Here is a 14160-nt window from a genome sequence, read left to right as displayed (position 1 = left end):
GGGAAGTCTACAAAGTGCTATGAGGGAGCCACTTTGGCCATCCTGGGGCGGGGCGGAGCAGACCAGAGGCTCAGAGCATGGACACTTCCTCATCCACCCAGCAGAAGCCTTTCACTTGATTTTGAAGGTGGGCAGGATTGAGAAAGGCCCAGAAGGGGATGAGTTCAAAGCTGTTTGTGGGCATGTGACCACCCCTGCAGTCACATATGGCCCTAGCTTGTGTTTCGTTTAGTGTTCTGCTATCATTATCCTGATAATATCCTGATAATAAAATTATCCTTAATAATTTTATATTTGAGTTTGAATGTTGTAAGCAAAGTCCTGTAGGACAATAGAGCATGTGCCTGAACAGAAGAGATACACAGTAAAAGTGAACTGTTTTATATTTTAGTACCTTTAACAGAGAGAACCTTTTATTTCACTTTTTCAACAAGGACTTCCACATTTTCATTCTGCACTGGGCCCTGGAATCATGACACCATCCCTGGATGTGGGCATTTCACAAGGAAGAAATAGTAGATACAAAGGTACAGAGATGGGAAAGCAAGAGACAAACTTGCAGGAATTGTGGGCCTTTCTATTGACGTAAAGTGTAGCCGTGTGTAGGGGAGCAGTGAGACAAGACTGGAAGAGTTAGTTTGCCTCTGATTATACAATCGCAAATTTAAAAGAGTTAGGTTTAAGCAAGTAATTGAAAGATCTAGGAGAGCGAAAATTGTCAGAATTCAGTAAATGGTTAGATTAATGGTAGGAGTGGTGATAGATAAGGAATTGTTAAAGTTTACAGTTTTAGGCTTAAATGATTAGGATCCTAGTAATGTCCAAATTGGAAATTGAGAGGTCACTGCTTTGTGAGGAAGGTAGTCACTTCAGTTTTCAGTATGTTGAGTTAGAATATGAGAATGTTGTAAATAAGGACTTAAACTCAGGATTCAGTTAATGCTGGCCTGATTTGGATGTGTGGGTGTTTTTTTTTTTTTTTCCAATTATGTTTGAAAGTCTGGATTAAATAGAGATACTGAATTTGGCAAGGGAACCCTGTTCAGAACAGAGCATCTGAATTTTCATCTTGTGATTTGAGAAAACCCTTTTTCCATTTTGTTTGCATATTTCTATGGCATCTTTCCTATGTGTTATCCTTGCAGACTGACTTCTAAACAAGATCCAGTGATGAAGGAGTAAAGCCAAGTTCACTTCCCTACTGTGCATATCCCTTGGATTCCAATTGTCCGAATTGCCTGAAAGCAAATATCTCCATCACCAGAAATGAGGCTGCTCTTTAACCTCTCCCGTCCTAAGCATGGCCTCCTTCCTGGGAACTTTTGTTAAGAGTTAGAATTAGGAAAACATGGGAAAATGGTCATTGTTTCTGGCCTTAAAGTAGTTTCTGATCTTACCAATAACCTTGGCTGCCAAATCATCAGCTCCATCTCTTACCCAGTCTGGATTGCTTCAGACTGGAGGAAGAACTTCCAGCCCTCATATACCCATGTTTAGTAGCCAACTTCTAGAAAGGATGCTCATCCTTTGAATCTGGCAACTCAGTACAAGGACCAGACTGAAATGGGAGGAAACATGAACTACTAGTGGGACAATTCTGCATGGAATAGAAAGTAGTTAGGAGAGCACTTTGCTCAAACACTCCAGGGCCAGAAATGTACGGGCCTTGTTAGTTTCCTTGACACGCTCCACCAAGGGAGAGCCAATGCCTGGGAGGTTGCAATGGTAGGGGTAACCTGAGGAAACAGACTTTGAAGTTGGCCTGTGAGTGGGGGCAAGACACTAACAGTTCCTTCACTACAATGGACTTGACCTACATGATCTTATTTAACCTACTTGATGACACTGTGACAAGGGTGCAGTTTTTTTGAGAGGTCTTGGTTAATAAACCAACAATGCCCCTTACAAGCTAAGTAACATTTGTCAACTTATTTATTCCCTCTAAGCACTGATTTTCTCCAAGTCACAGAGTTTATCACTAACTCAGAGGGTTGCTGAGGCTCCATTAAGACTTGATAGGTGCTAATCACTAAAAAGATTGGGAGCCCTACTCTCCCACAAGTTACTCAAAGTAAACACAAGGCTACTCTGTAAAATAATGGTAAAAGAAGTCAACAAAGTTCTGATTTTTCCTATGATGACCACAGTATGCTATTTTATTTCTTTAGGAATATCACGTTCCCAAAAGATAATTTGGTAGGATCCTACTTTACTAATGCTCAAAGCACATACTCCACTTACAGAGAAAGCCGAGCTGTGCAGGTATTCATCCCAAAGCTTCACACTACTAGTGCTAAATATATCAAAACACAGGCTTTTCTAGAAGTGATAGTTACAGAAACAATTACTTTCTTCAAACATTTATTCCAGAAATATTCTACATGATATACTCGTTTATTTTTACAAATGAGAGAGCCCTGTTTGGAAATGCAAACCTATGTGTATGCAAAAGCTTATATGTGTAATATTCATGATTAAAGTCTTAGGGAAGGTACCTTTCCCTACAGGAGTGCTTAAGTACATTGTGGTACATCCTCCCAATTGAATCCTATGTAACCATTTTTTGAAAAACACAAAACAAACTAAAGCCTCTATGTACTGATACGGAAAACTCCAGAACATATCATTAGGTAAAAAGCAATAACAGAGCAGTGTATAGAGTAAGCTACCTTTCAGGTAAGAAAAGGAGGAGACCAAAACAATAAGTTTTCTTAAATTTGCATAAAGAAACCCTAGAAGAACACACAAAGAAATGAAAATACAGCCGGGCATGGTGGCTCACGCCTGTAATCCCAGCACTTTGGGAGGCCAAGGCAGGTGAATCACCTGAGCTCAGGAGTTTGAGACCAGCCTGTCCAACATGGGGAAACCCCGTCTCCACTAAAAATTAAAAAAAAACACAATTGGCTGGTGTGGTGGCATGCCTGTAATCTGAGCTACTCGGGAGGCTGAGGCAGGAGAATTGCCTGAACCCAGGAGGCAGAGGTTGCAGTGAGCCGAGATTATGCCACCACACTCCAGCCTGGGTGACAGAGCGAGACTCCATCTAAAAAAAATTAAAAATAAAAAACTTAAAAAAAAAAAAGAAATGAAGAAAGTAGTTACCAACATGGCAAGGGGTTGGGGAAAGAGGTGAATGAGAGGAAAGATTTAACAACACATACTTTTAAATATTGTTTTTATTTTTGAGCTATATGATATACCACTTATTTTTTTTAAGATTTTAGTTTGAAAAAAAGGCTTCCCCCCAAAAGCAAATGCCACACACTGAATAGATTTACAGGGAACTCTCCTCTAATGAAGCAGCCTTTGGAAAGAAAACGCCAGTGTGTAGAGCAAACCTCAGGACTGATAGGCTCGCCTCTAGGATTCTCCAGGCACAGATGGCCTCAGCTGTCAGTTCTGGATGACACGACCACAACCTTAAGGTTAGCAGTTTGCTTCTCTATTGACTACACTAACTGGCCAAAGAGCCTTACTCAAGCAAGCAGTTTTCTATAATTAAATCACAAATATGAATTTAGAATTCATCCTATAAGGTTTAATTTACTCTGCCTAGTTAATAATCAGTTTATCCTATCAGCCATCTAATATTAAGACTATAAATCTAGAGATCTTGGCTGAATTTCTGTTGCTTCCTTGCTCATTGCCATTGTAACCTGCTCCCCTATGACCAACCCAGCTATAGTATTAGAACACAGAAAGCATGTCATCCTTACCAACTCCTGTGTCCGTAACAATCAGCTGAAATTGCATGGAGACTATGTTACTTTTTGGTACTTTCAAATTCATCAGCTAAATTTCCAAGTAAGATTTGGGAGGCTGAAAATAATATTTTTCACTGTTTTCCATCTTTTCATTCTTCCCATTTACTATCCTGGTTTCTGTGCTTTGCATGTGAAAAAAATTATTTGAGCAAATCAAAAAACATTTTCTTTACTTCAGAGTTCTACTGGCAATAAAAGAATAATGCTTTCCCTCATGAACATGTACAATTGTTATTTATCAATTGAAATAATTTTGTTTCAAAAATAAAGAATAATACTTTCTGGCCAGAAGTGATAGCTTACACCCTGTAATCCCCATGGTTTGGGAGGCTGAGGTGAGCAGATCACTTGAGCCCAGGAGTTTAAGACCAGCCTGAACAACATAGTGAGACCCCTGTCCTACAAAAAAATTTAAAAATTAGCCTGTCATGGTGGTGCACACCTATAGTCATAGCTATTCTGGAGGCTGAGGCAAAAGGGTCACTGGAGCCCAGGAGTTAAAGGTTATAGTGAGCTATGATTGCACTATTGCACTCCAGCCTGGGGGACACAGCAAGACCCTGTAGCTGTAAGAGAGGGAGAGAGAGAATAATAGTTTCTTCTATCTCTCTCCTGAATCCCCCAACCAGTAATGATATTTGTCCTTTGAGTTTAGTGACTACGAAAGAACTCAGAAAAATGATTTTTGTCTTCTAAGCAATGTGTCCTCTCCAGAGTCCACTTTAAATGTACTGACAATACAAAGACATACACAACAGCCCTTCCTCACCTACCTTGATAAAGCCCAGTTTTCTTCCTGCCTTTTTAATAATGCATTTTGTAGACTCTGAGAATAGAAGAGAGAGTTCCTATGAAATATAAAATCAAGAAACAGGAGACATGATACATTGAACTTCTGTATTTTAAAAATTATGTATGACTAGTTATTAGATAAACCAGAATGTAACTAATTTCAGTGATAATCGTGATAACAATTATTAAAATTCACTCATTAAAATTTATGTGAGGATTATGCTGCATGAAAGAATCTGGGCACAAAAGAGAACAAACTGTATAATTGCATTTATATACAGTTCAAGAACAGACAAAACTAATCTATGCTGATAGAAATGAGAACAGTAGTTGCCTGTTGGTGGCGGTGGGAACTGACTAGAAGGGGGCACCAAGGGACTTACTTCAGTGACAGAAAAGTTATATATCTTGACTGGGATCATTTGTTAAAATTCACCTAGTGTACATTTAAGATCTGTGTATTTCACTCTGTGTAAATTTTACCCGAATTTTAAAATACTTATATGAAGATAAATCTCAAATTCAGAATATTATGTAAGAAATAGTAGTAGGGAGGCCAAGCACGGTGGCTCACGCATGTAATCCCAGCACTTTGGGAGGTCGAGGTGGGCGGATCACGAGGTCAAGAGATCGAGACCATCCTGGCGAACATGGTGAAACCCCATCTCTACTAAAAATACAAAAATTAGCCGGGCATGTGGCATGCACCTGTAGTCCCAGCTACTCGGGAGCCTGAGGCAGGAGAATTGCTTGAATCCGGGAGGTGGAGGCTGCAGTGAGCCAAGATCAAGCCACTGCACTCCAGCCTGCCAATAGAGCGAGACTCTGTCTCAAAAAAAAAAAAAAAAAGAAAGAAAAAGAAAAGAAAAGAAAAAGAAAAAGAAATAGTAGTAGGAGTTACCACTCTAAGGTATCTCCTGTTGAAGTATATGAGGGCCTGCTTCAATACAGATAATCATTATGCTTCCATTGAGCCCTGATTCAAATCAAGATAAACTACTCAAAGCATATTAGTTCTCTTAAATACTTTGAACATACTCCACTATAACATTTGTTGTACTGGTATATTACCATAGATAAAGGGAGGTAAATTTCAGCTCAATCCTGATCAACTTAACACAAACGCTAAAGTAGTAGCAGTAATCTAACATAATTACATCGAGACTGATCATGTAATGTAACAATACACATCACATAAATTGACTACTTCAAGGATGAAGATATTATTTATTGCAGAATATTAAATGGCTTGATTATTTTGCTATCTGGGGTCTTATACCATACTCTTACTCTTGCTCAACGTAATGTTAAACCTCAGAAGATAAAAAAGAATAAGAAAGCTAAAATTCTTATATTTTGTCTCTAGACTGTCCAAAATGAGGCTTCATTAATTTTCACCCCAGGGAAAGTATTTGAAGCTTCAATATATGTAGTACCAAGAGTGACAGTCAATGCAACCGGTAATATTAAAGCACCTTCCTATAAAATTGATCATTCAGCCATTCATCTTTGAGGGTTAAATAAAGGACAATGCAAATAAAAATAAAAGGCCCGGGTGCATTTTGAGGTGCACTTAGTGAAATTAAGTGCAAGGCCTATCTGCTTAAGTCCTCTGAAGCTAGCAGTGGAATTTCATGAGTGTATGAATTTCAGAGAAAAGTACATATGATCAATAGAAAAAAATGCTTAAATGGGAGGAGGGCAGTAGACATTGCAATATTCCCTTAATTATTAAGAAAAAAAGATGTCAAACATTAAAACAAAGATTTTTCATAAAGCATTAGAAACTATTTGTTGTTAATGCATTTGATCAAATATGTGTATATAATTCTAATTGACGTTCAGCATTTGCATGCACACACGCATAATACATATATAACACACATACATAACGTATATATAGTTCATGAACATGAATTAGATTGATACAATCAACAGTAGAAAAGAAGCCTTGATTTTATCTACATGGATATTTGTCTTAGAAAATGAACTCTATGATAGCAAAAGATTTCCCATGTTGGCTTTTGCTGTCCTTTGTCTGTCACCACTACAAGGCTGTGCACACCCAACACAAGCAAACATCAGTGTTTGAGGACAAGCAGAAAGAATATAAGAAAAGCGCATTCTAGAAAGTAGATATTTGGGTCAAATTTATAAGGTCACATTATAAGGATGACTGCTCTGTTTCTCCTGGATAACATCAAAGAGTGACCATTGTATTACTCCCAATATGTCTTCATGCTGAAGAGGAAGATGTAAAGGTGCACTTGTGTAGAAAAGGTGAGGAAGCAAGTGTCCTATAGAGATACCCAAACACCAGCATTTGTTTTATTATGAACCATCATATAGATTAAAATAATCTTCGATTGTGGTCTTGTGCTATTTTAATTATGTAATAAGTAATGTCTTAAGTCCTTAGTAATATATAACTTATTATATATTAAGAAATATTTTAATCTTTATCGTGTCATGGTATGGTCAAAAGGTTACAAACTTTGACACCTGTGTTTAATGCCCCCTTGGCCAGCTACAAGTTACGAAAAAAAATTTTTAACCACTCTTGGTCAGTTTCTTCATCTGTAAATGGAAATAATATCTATATTTAGGGATATTATAAAGGTTTTTAAAACTATGTATACACACACATATATATAACTGTTATACACATTATACATAGATTTTTATATAGTTATGTGTATGTGCATATACATATACACACACACACACACATATGTGTGTATCACTCAGTATTTACCTATTTTAGCACACTATACAGCACTACACATTCACAGCATCTTAGTGAAAAATAAATATACCTCCAACGGAGCTGAAAAGTTCTAGGGAGTAACTGGGGATAGTAAATGATTACTTTCCTTACCTGGAACCAACCACTAGGAGTAATGAACTAAATATTAAAAAATTTCTAAATGCAATTTTTAAAAATAATTTAAAATATGTTCAAAAAGATTAGAAAATGAAACTATCATGAAGAAGTATTATTGTTGGGAGACAGTCCTCTATGGGTCTCTCCCATTGATACACATCTTGTTGGGTTTGCCAGGAATGCGAATGCAGGACCAGCCTAGTCTTCTCGTTTTGTCGCCCAGGCTGTAGTGCAGTGGTGCGATCTTGGCTCACTGCAACCTCCGCCTTTGGGGTTCAAACAATTATCCTGCATCAGCCTCCTGAGTAGCTAGGACTACAGGCATGAGACAGGGTTCCACCGTGTTGGCCAGGCTGGTCTTGAACTCCTGACCCTAAGTGATCTGCTACCTTAGCCTCCAAAAGTGCTGGGATTACAGGCGTTAGCCACTGCGCCCAGCCTCAAGACCAGACTACTCTTTAACCAGGTCATTTCTCAAGGTTGGATTTGCAGTGAGCAGCCCTGAAAGATAAGGTAAAATCTTCCTCTGAGACAAAGAGTGGGCTTTTTACTGCTTGTTATAAAAGTGGTGAATTCCCCAAACTTAGTGTTCCTCAGCTATACAAACCCACTGTGCACATAGCAACCATCCAAGCTATATCACACCACCATATCACACAGAACTGTGGACAAAGGGAATCAATGCAAATATGTTGATGCTCATGCTGTTTGCTGTGCCATGAGAAATAAATACTTTTGCCTGACTCAGGAGTCTCATGTTTTCTGCCAACCTCTATCAAACAGTAACAGGCTTACTCAATAGTTTCTAACTTTTGGCGGGGGATGGGTTGGTGGCAAAAACATGTTTCTTTTTTAAAAAGGAAGGACAAGGCTCCCACAGTTTTCATTCGAAGATATGAAAAGACCCCCTGGAATCCAGTAGCTAATGTTCTTGCCGAAGTGGTAGATGGGGTATGGGTGGAAGTGGGTAAGAGTTCCCCACTGTTTTACTTGTTAATGAGGATAAACAATGAGAGCTAAAATTGAAGCAAGCTACAGAAATGGTGTCTTAGCTGTTGCTCACTCTCCTACAAATGGCCAGAGGAAGGGATATTAACATTACAAAAGGAACAGAAAACTCCAGCTAAAAGATAGTGTGGCTGTGGCTATGGAGTCAAGCAATTCCTAAAACTGAAATAAGTGATGTCAGAAATAGGGATTTTGCTCATCAATATAGACCTTCAGGTAAACTGCAAACATTAGAAGTTTGGTTGCATCATGAGCAGGCAGCCTCTCAAAAGCAAAAGTGAACAGGGCTGGCCATGCCTACCTGGTCTTTGCTATAGTCAAACTTGCCTAGCAACAAGAAACAGGCACTGCATGTTGGGTGGCTGAAAGTTCACAAGACAAAATGTAGTGATATAGACAAGGACAAAAAGAAAGGGACCCCTGGACCTAAGCACTCTCCAGATGCCAAAGGTGCACAGAGAAGGAAGCAGCACTGGGGCTAAGATATTCATCTTAGAGTCAAGGGTCAAGGGGAATGAAAAGGCTAAAAATTATGTTTCTTCCTACTATTCCCACCAATGGACTAGCCTCACCAGGAACCCTGCACCTCCCAACCTCACAGCTGGGGAACAGCATGATCTGGGTACTGCTACTGTACCCCTTGATGAGCATGTGTTAGACTCCTTGACCTGTATCTCTGTAGGGAAAAATGCACCTGAATTCAACTGATGGAGTCTAGGCAAAGTTCATAGTAGACAAATAAACTAAAGTGACCTTATGGGTGGGGCATTTATGCTACCACTATGTACTATTGTGACTTCCACATCTGAACATGTAATGAAATTAAGGTGGTATGTGCCTATACTTCCCTGTTCCATCAGTGATAGACAGGACCCATACAGGAATCACTACAAGCACCCTCCCTTTAGGGTGGTCAAGAACAATAAAAACCCAGAGGGAGAAAAGAAATCACAGCTTCAGTTAAAGACTTAAAGGCTGCCAGATTCTCAGAGAGGTCATTTTCAGGACCTCTCAAGACACCATCACTGCCTAACATAGGTGAAAAAGGAAGCTATTAACCTGCTACTAAGGTCTTGTTGAAAGCCGTGCAAGCATTGTGAATCTCTGCCTTGCCATTCCCATTTTAGTTCAGGTCAACTCCAACTTGATGATTAACAAGCTAGGAATGCCCAACAGGCATTACGAGTCAAATGGAAATGGTATATCAAGAGTACAGGCAGCCTGGCCATGGCAGCATTTTGGCTTTACATGAAAAAGTGGCAGCTACCCCTGTGGGGACTTTCTTATCCCTGACTCCACCATGTGTAGCAAAACCGATAGTTCAGTGGAATTCTATTCACAGAGGTTTTCCTAAATATTCCGGCCTAGCTCACTGATGATTTAACTAAATTAAAAGCTGATAGTATCTACTAGGAGGCAGTAATCATCCAGCTTCAATGGCAGACTGGAAGACTGTGGTAAGGACCTGTCACCACAATGAGTTGAATTGAAAGCCATTATCCTTGCCTTACACAATACTTCTGAGGGCCACACATGTTGTATTTTTACTGATTCTTTGTCTGTAGTCAATAGCTTAGACATCTGGTCTGGCAGAATAAAGACAGCCCTGTTTAAGGGCAACAAACTAAAAACAAATTGTGGTTGCCGATCGAATAATCTGGGTCACTCAGTACATACCTTTGTAAAGATTCATTTTTGAATGAGAATGACTGGAATGAAGCTGCTAAGCCTGAACTTTCCAGACAGCCACCATTGTCACCTGGATCTATTATAGCATCACACATAGCAACACAGCCATCATCGTGGAATGGGCACATATTAAAAAACAATGTTTCTGGTGCAGATGCCACCACTGCATGCCAGACTTATGACTTTTGCCAAAAATTGGTCTTTCGATGAAGAACTCACTATACTTCAATAGACATTGTCCCTGCCTTTACCTGAAAAATTTATTATATTCGACCTTTGATTCACTCTTGGACTGCCATTGATGCCTTACCACTGTTGACAGTTTTTCAGGTTATGGTGTTGCAGTTCTAGACTAATCATCTGACTTTAGTCATACCTTTATGGTCTTTGAATCAAACTCTTTCATGTTTTCAGCTTTCTAGATAATCTGTAGTCAGAATGTATGCCTGCTGTCTCAAAGGCCACCCAATAATGAGCCAAAGGTCAAGGTATTTGATGGGTATTCCATGCACCTAGCCATTTACAGGCATTTGATATCGTAGAGCCTTGGAACAGCATTTTCAAAATCAACACAAAAGGATTTCTGACTCCTCCTTCACATTCTCCTGGGCCCCACACCTAAGTAAGGCAGTCTAGTCCTTGAATGTAGCCATCCACAGAAAGGTTTCATCTCCTTTGCTTGACTCTTGGGTAATGATCAGAAAAGGATGGGAGGTTATCGATACCGATTTGGAAACTTTAGGATGCCACCCTGACCATTTCTGGGCATGATACTTATTTCTTTCCTTTAGCAGCAAACCAGAGGCTGGCATAACTGGTACACGCTCTAGGTGACAAACTAGCCAAAATGGGGCTTCATCTGTTTTTTTCACTGTGGCACCCTAAGCTGCTAGAATGGTACCCGGCACAGAAGCAACTTCCAAAAATATTTCATGAATTAGTGAATGAATTATATGAATAAAGTATTCCATGACTGTTGGGACCTTTAAATTGGTTTAAAAAATAGCTTAATATGTTAATACATTTAGATCTATTTTATCTATGGTAATCCCTAATACCATTTAATATAAGAATGAACCATCGTTTTTCATTTCCTCTACTGATGGACAGTTAATTTGCATGTATCAACATGGGAAAACCTTAAAAACATAAGTTTTGGAGAAAAAGCAAATGTCTAGATACATAAATATGTAGTAAAAGATTTCCAAAATGCACAGGAGAAATATATATTAACTTTTAGAGAGTGGCTACCTCTGGAAAGAAAGAAAAGGAGAGTAGACAGGATTAGAAGGTGGAGGGATAATTTTTACTTATTTATTTTCTTTAAAAAGGCTACATGAAAATTAAGATCTTTCAAATGTGAATGGTGGTTAATAAATTTTTGATATTCTGTAATTTTGTTAGCATTTTTCTGCACATTTGAATTATTTTACACTCAAAAATAATTTTTTTTTTTTGAGATGGTGTCTCGCTCTACCACCCAGACTAGAGTGCAGTGGTGCAATCTCTACTCACTACAACTTCCACCTCCCAGGCTCAAGCGATTCTCCCACCTCAGCATCTCGAGTAGCTGAGATTATAGGCACGCATGCCATCTTACCCGGCTAATTTTTGAGTTTTAGCAGAAACGGGGTTTCGCCATGTTGCCCAGGCTGGTCTTGAACTCCTGACCTCAAGCGATCCACATGCTTCGGCCTCCCAAAGTGCTGGGATTATGGGTGTGAGCCACTGCACCTGGTCAAAAAGTAATTTTTAAACTACAATAATATTTTCTGGTTTTGAATAAACTCCTTGATTACTATGGAAAACATAAGAACTTAAGTTCAATCTAAGATTAGCAACTAACACAATATTTTCATTAATTCTCAAAACCAATAATTTCTATCATAATTTGTATTTTATTTCATTTTATATTTTATTTTATTTTATATTTTATTTTGAGACAGGGTCTCAGTCTGTTGTCCAGGCTGGAGTGCAGTGGCATGATCATAGCTCACTATAACTCTGAACTCCTGGGCTCAGGTGATCTTCCCACTTCAGCCCCTGAATAGCTGGGACTACAGACATGTGCCACCATACCTGGTCCATTTTTTGTTGTTGTTTGTTTTTGGTAGAGACTGGGGTCTCCTCATGTTGCCCAGACTGGTCTCAAACTCCTGGGCTCAAGCAATCCTTCCACCTCAACCTCTCAAAGTGCTGGGATTACAGCCGTAAGCCACCATGCCGGCCCATAATTTTTATTTTTATATGCATAAAAATAAAATTAAGCCGAATTGTATTTATTTTCAGTTTTAATTAATTTTTATCGTAGTCTTATCCCTTGCCCCTCTCCCACCCTTTCCCCTGAGTCCCCAAAGGCCATTGTGTCATTCTTATGCCTTTGTGTCCTCATAGCTTAGCTCCCATTTATGAGTGAGAACACATGATGTTTGGTTTTCGTTCCTGAGTTGCTTCACTTAGAATAATGGTCTCCAATTCCATCCAAAGTTGAATTTTGAAAGAAGAAATACAATAGCATTTTATCATTTTATTTGCAGTCTTGTAAGCATATGGATAGGTTAATATTATTTCTCATATCAATTCTATGAGCATCTAATAATGTCCCATTCCTAGATAATCTATGCAGTATTTCCACATAAACTTACACATACGTACTTAAAGGTTACATAGTTTTGTAAGAGAGGTTCCCTCCACCCATAGTAAGTGAGTAATTCTGCAGAAACATGCTCCTCACTTTACACTTTACACATACCCAAATTATTTGCTATCGGGTGTTGTATTCTACTTACAAATCCAGTCTCCTGTATGTTTCCTGTTGTTTTACCCAGCCCCTTTGAGGACTAGTTTGACAGCATTTCAGCTAATTTAATATATAAGTTTGTTATACCAACAAGAACATCTCTCTATAAGCTGAAAGAAGCCAGAGTGCTTTAAGTTGGCTTAAAAAAAATATATTAAAGCAAGTTAGAATCTTCAACTATCTTAAGTTAATGAATCAGGTACTAACTAGATAACTTGTAATTTCGTACACCATTACTACACATAAATGTGAGGTTAAATAAGAATGGGGGAAGAAGGAATTACATGTTCTCATGTGTTCATTTGCATTTTCCCCTACAGATTAGTGTCCTTTAATGCTGAATATTAAGGATTTTGAAATAGTTGACCGATGAGTTTCTTATTCTTCTATTATAAAATACATGTATCTGAGAAATAGGAACAACATAGCAAAAAAGTTTGAAGTAACTTTTACTAAGTTCTCAGGTAATTGGGTGTGTAAATTCTGTTAGACTTTGACCATGAAAAGAAGATAATGGCTGAGAAACAGAAGATGATCTTGTCAGCCATTTGTAACCAAAGGACATGACAGAGAGATGACCCAGAGATGACTGTGATGTTCTCTTTGCTTTTTTTCTTCCCTAAGCAAATAGTTGTTAAATCCTAGGTGCAGAACAGCATGATTTTTGGTATTTCGGAAAACAAAATAATTTTTTAAAGTATAGACCCTGTTGGCTGGGCGCTGTGGCTCACACCTGTAATCCCAGCACTTTGGGAGGCCTAGGCGGGTGGATCACTTAAGGTCAGGAGTTAGAGACAAGCCTGGCCAACATGGCAAAACCCCATCTCTCCTAAAAATACGAAAATTAGCTGGGCATGGTGGCAGGCGCCTGTAGTTCCAGCTATTCAGGAGGCTGAGGCAGGAGAATCGCTTGAACCCGGGAGGCGGAGCTTGCAGTGAGCCGAGATCGCGCCACTGGAGTCCAGCCTGGACGACAGCGAGACTCCGTCTCAAACAAACAAACAAAAAAAGGAATAGCCTCTGTTGCTGAGAAGAGTTAGAAATATAATCTGTTGCTCTGGCAGAGAGCCAAGACAACTAGTCCTTACTGGACAGGAGTCCAACCACACACTTTGGCTAATTTACTTCCCGTCTTCTGCCAACTGAACCAAGTAGCTTATATGATAGCAATAGCAGTAACACGTGGATTGTCATAAGTAATATCAAAGTGAACTCTAGGT

Source organism: Gorilla gorilla, chromosome 4, assembly GCF_029281585.2.
Source record: "Gorilla gorilla gorilla isolate KB3781 chromosome 4, NHGRI_mGorGor1-v2.1_pri, whole genome shotgun sequence".
In the NCBI taxonomy this organism is placed as follows: Eukaryota; Metazoa; Chordata; class Mammalia; order Primates; family Hominidae; genus Gorilla; species Gorilla gorilla.
The sequence above is the reverse complement of the archived record's forward strand: the minus strand, read 5'-3'. Positions refer to the sequence as shown.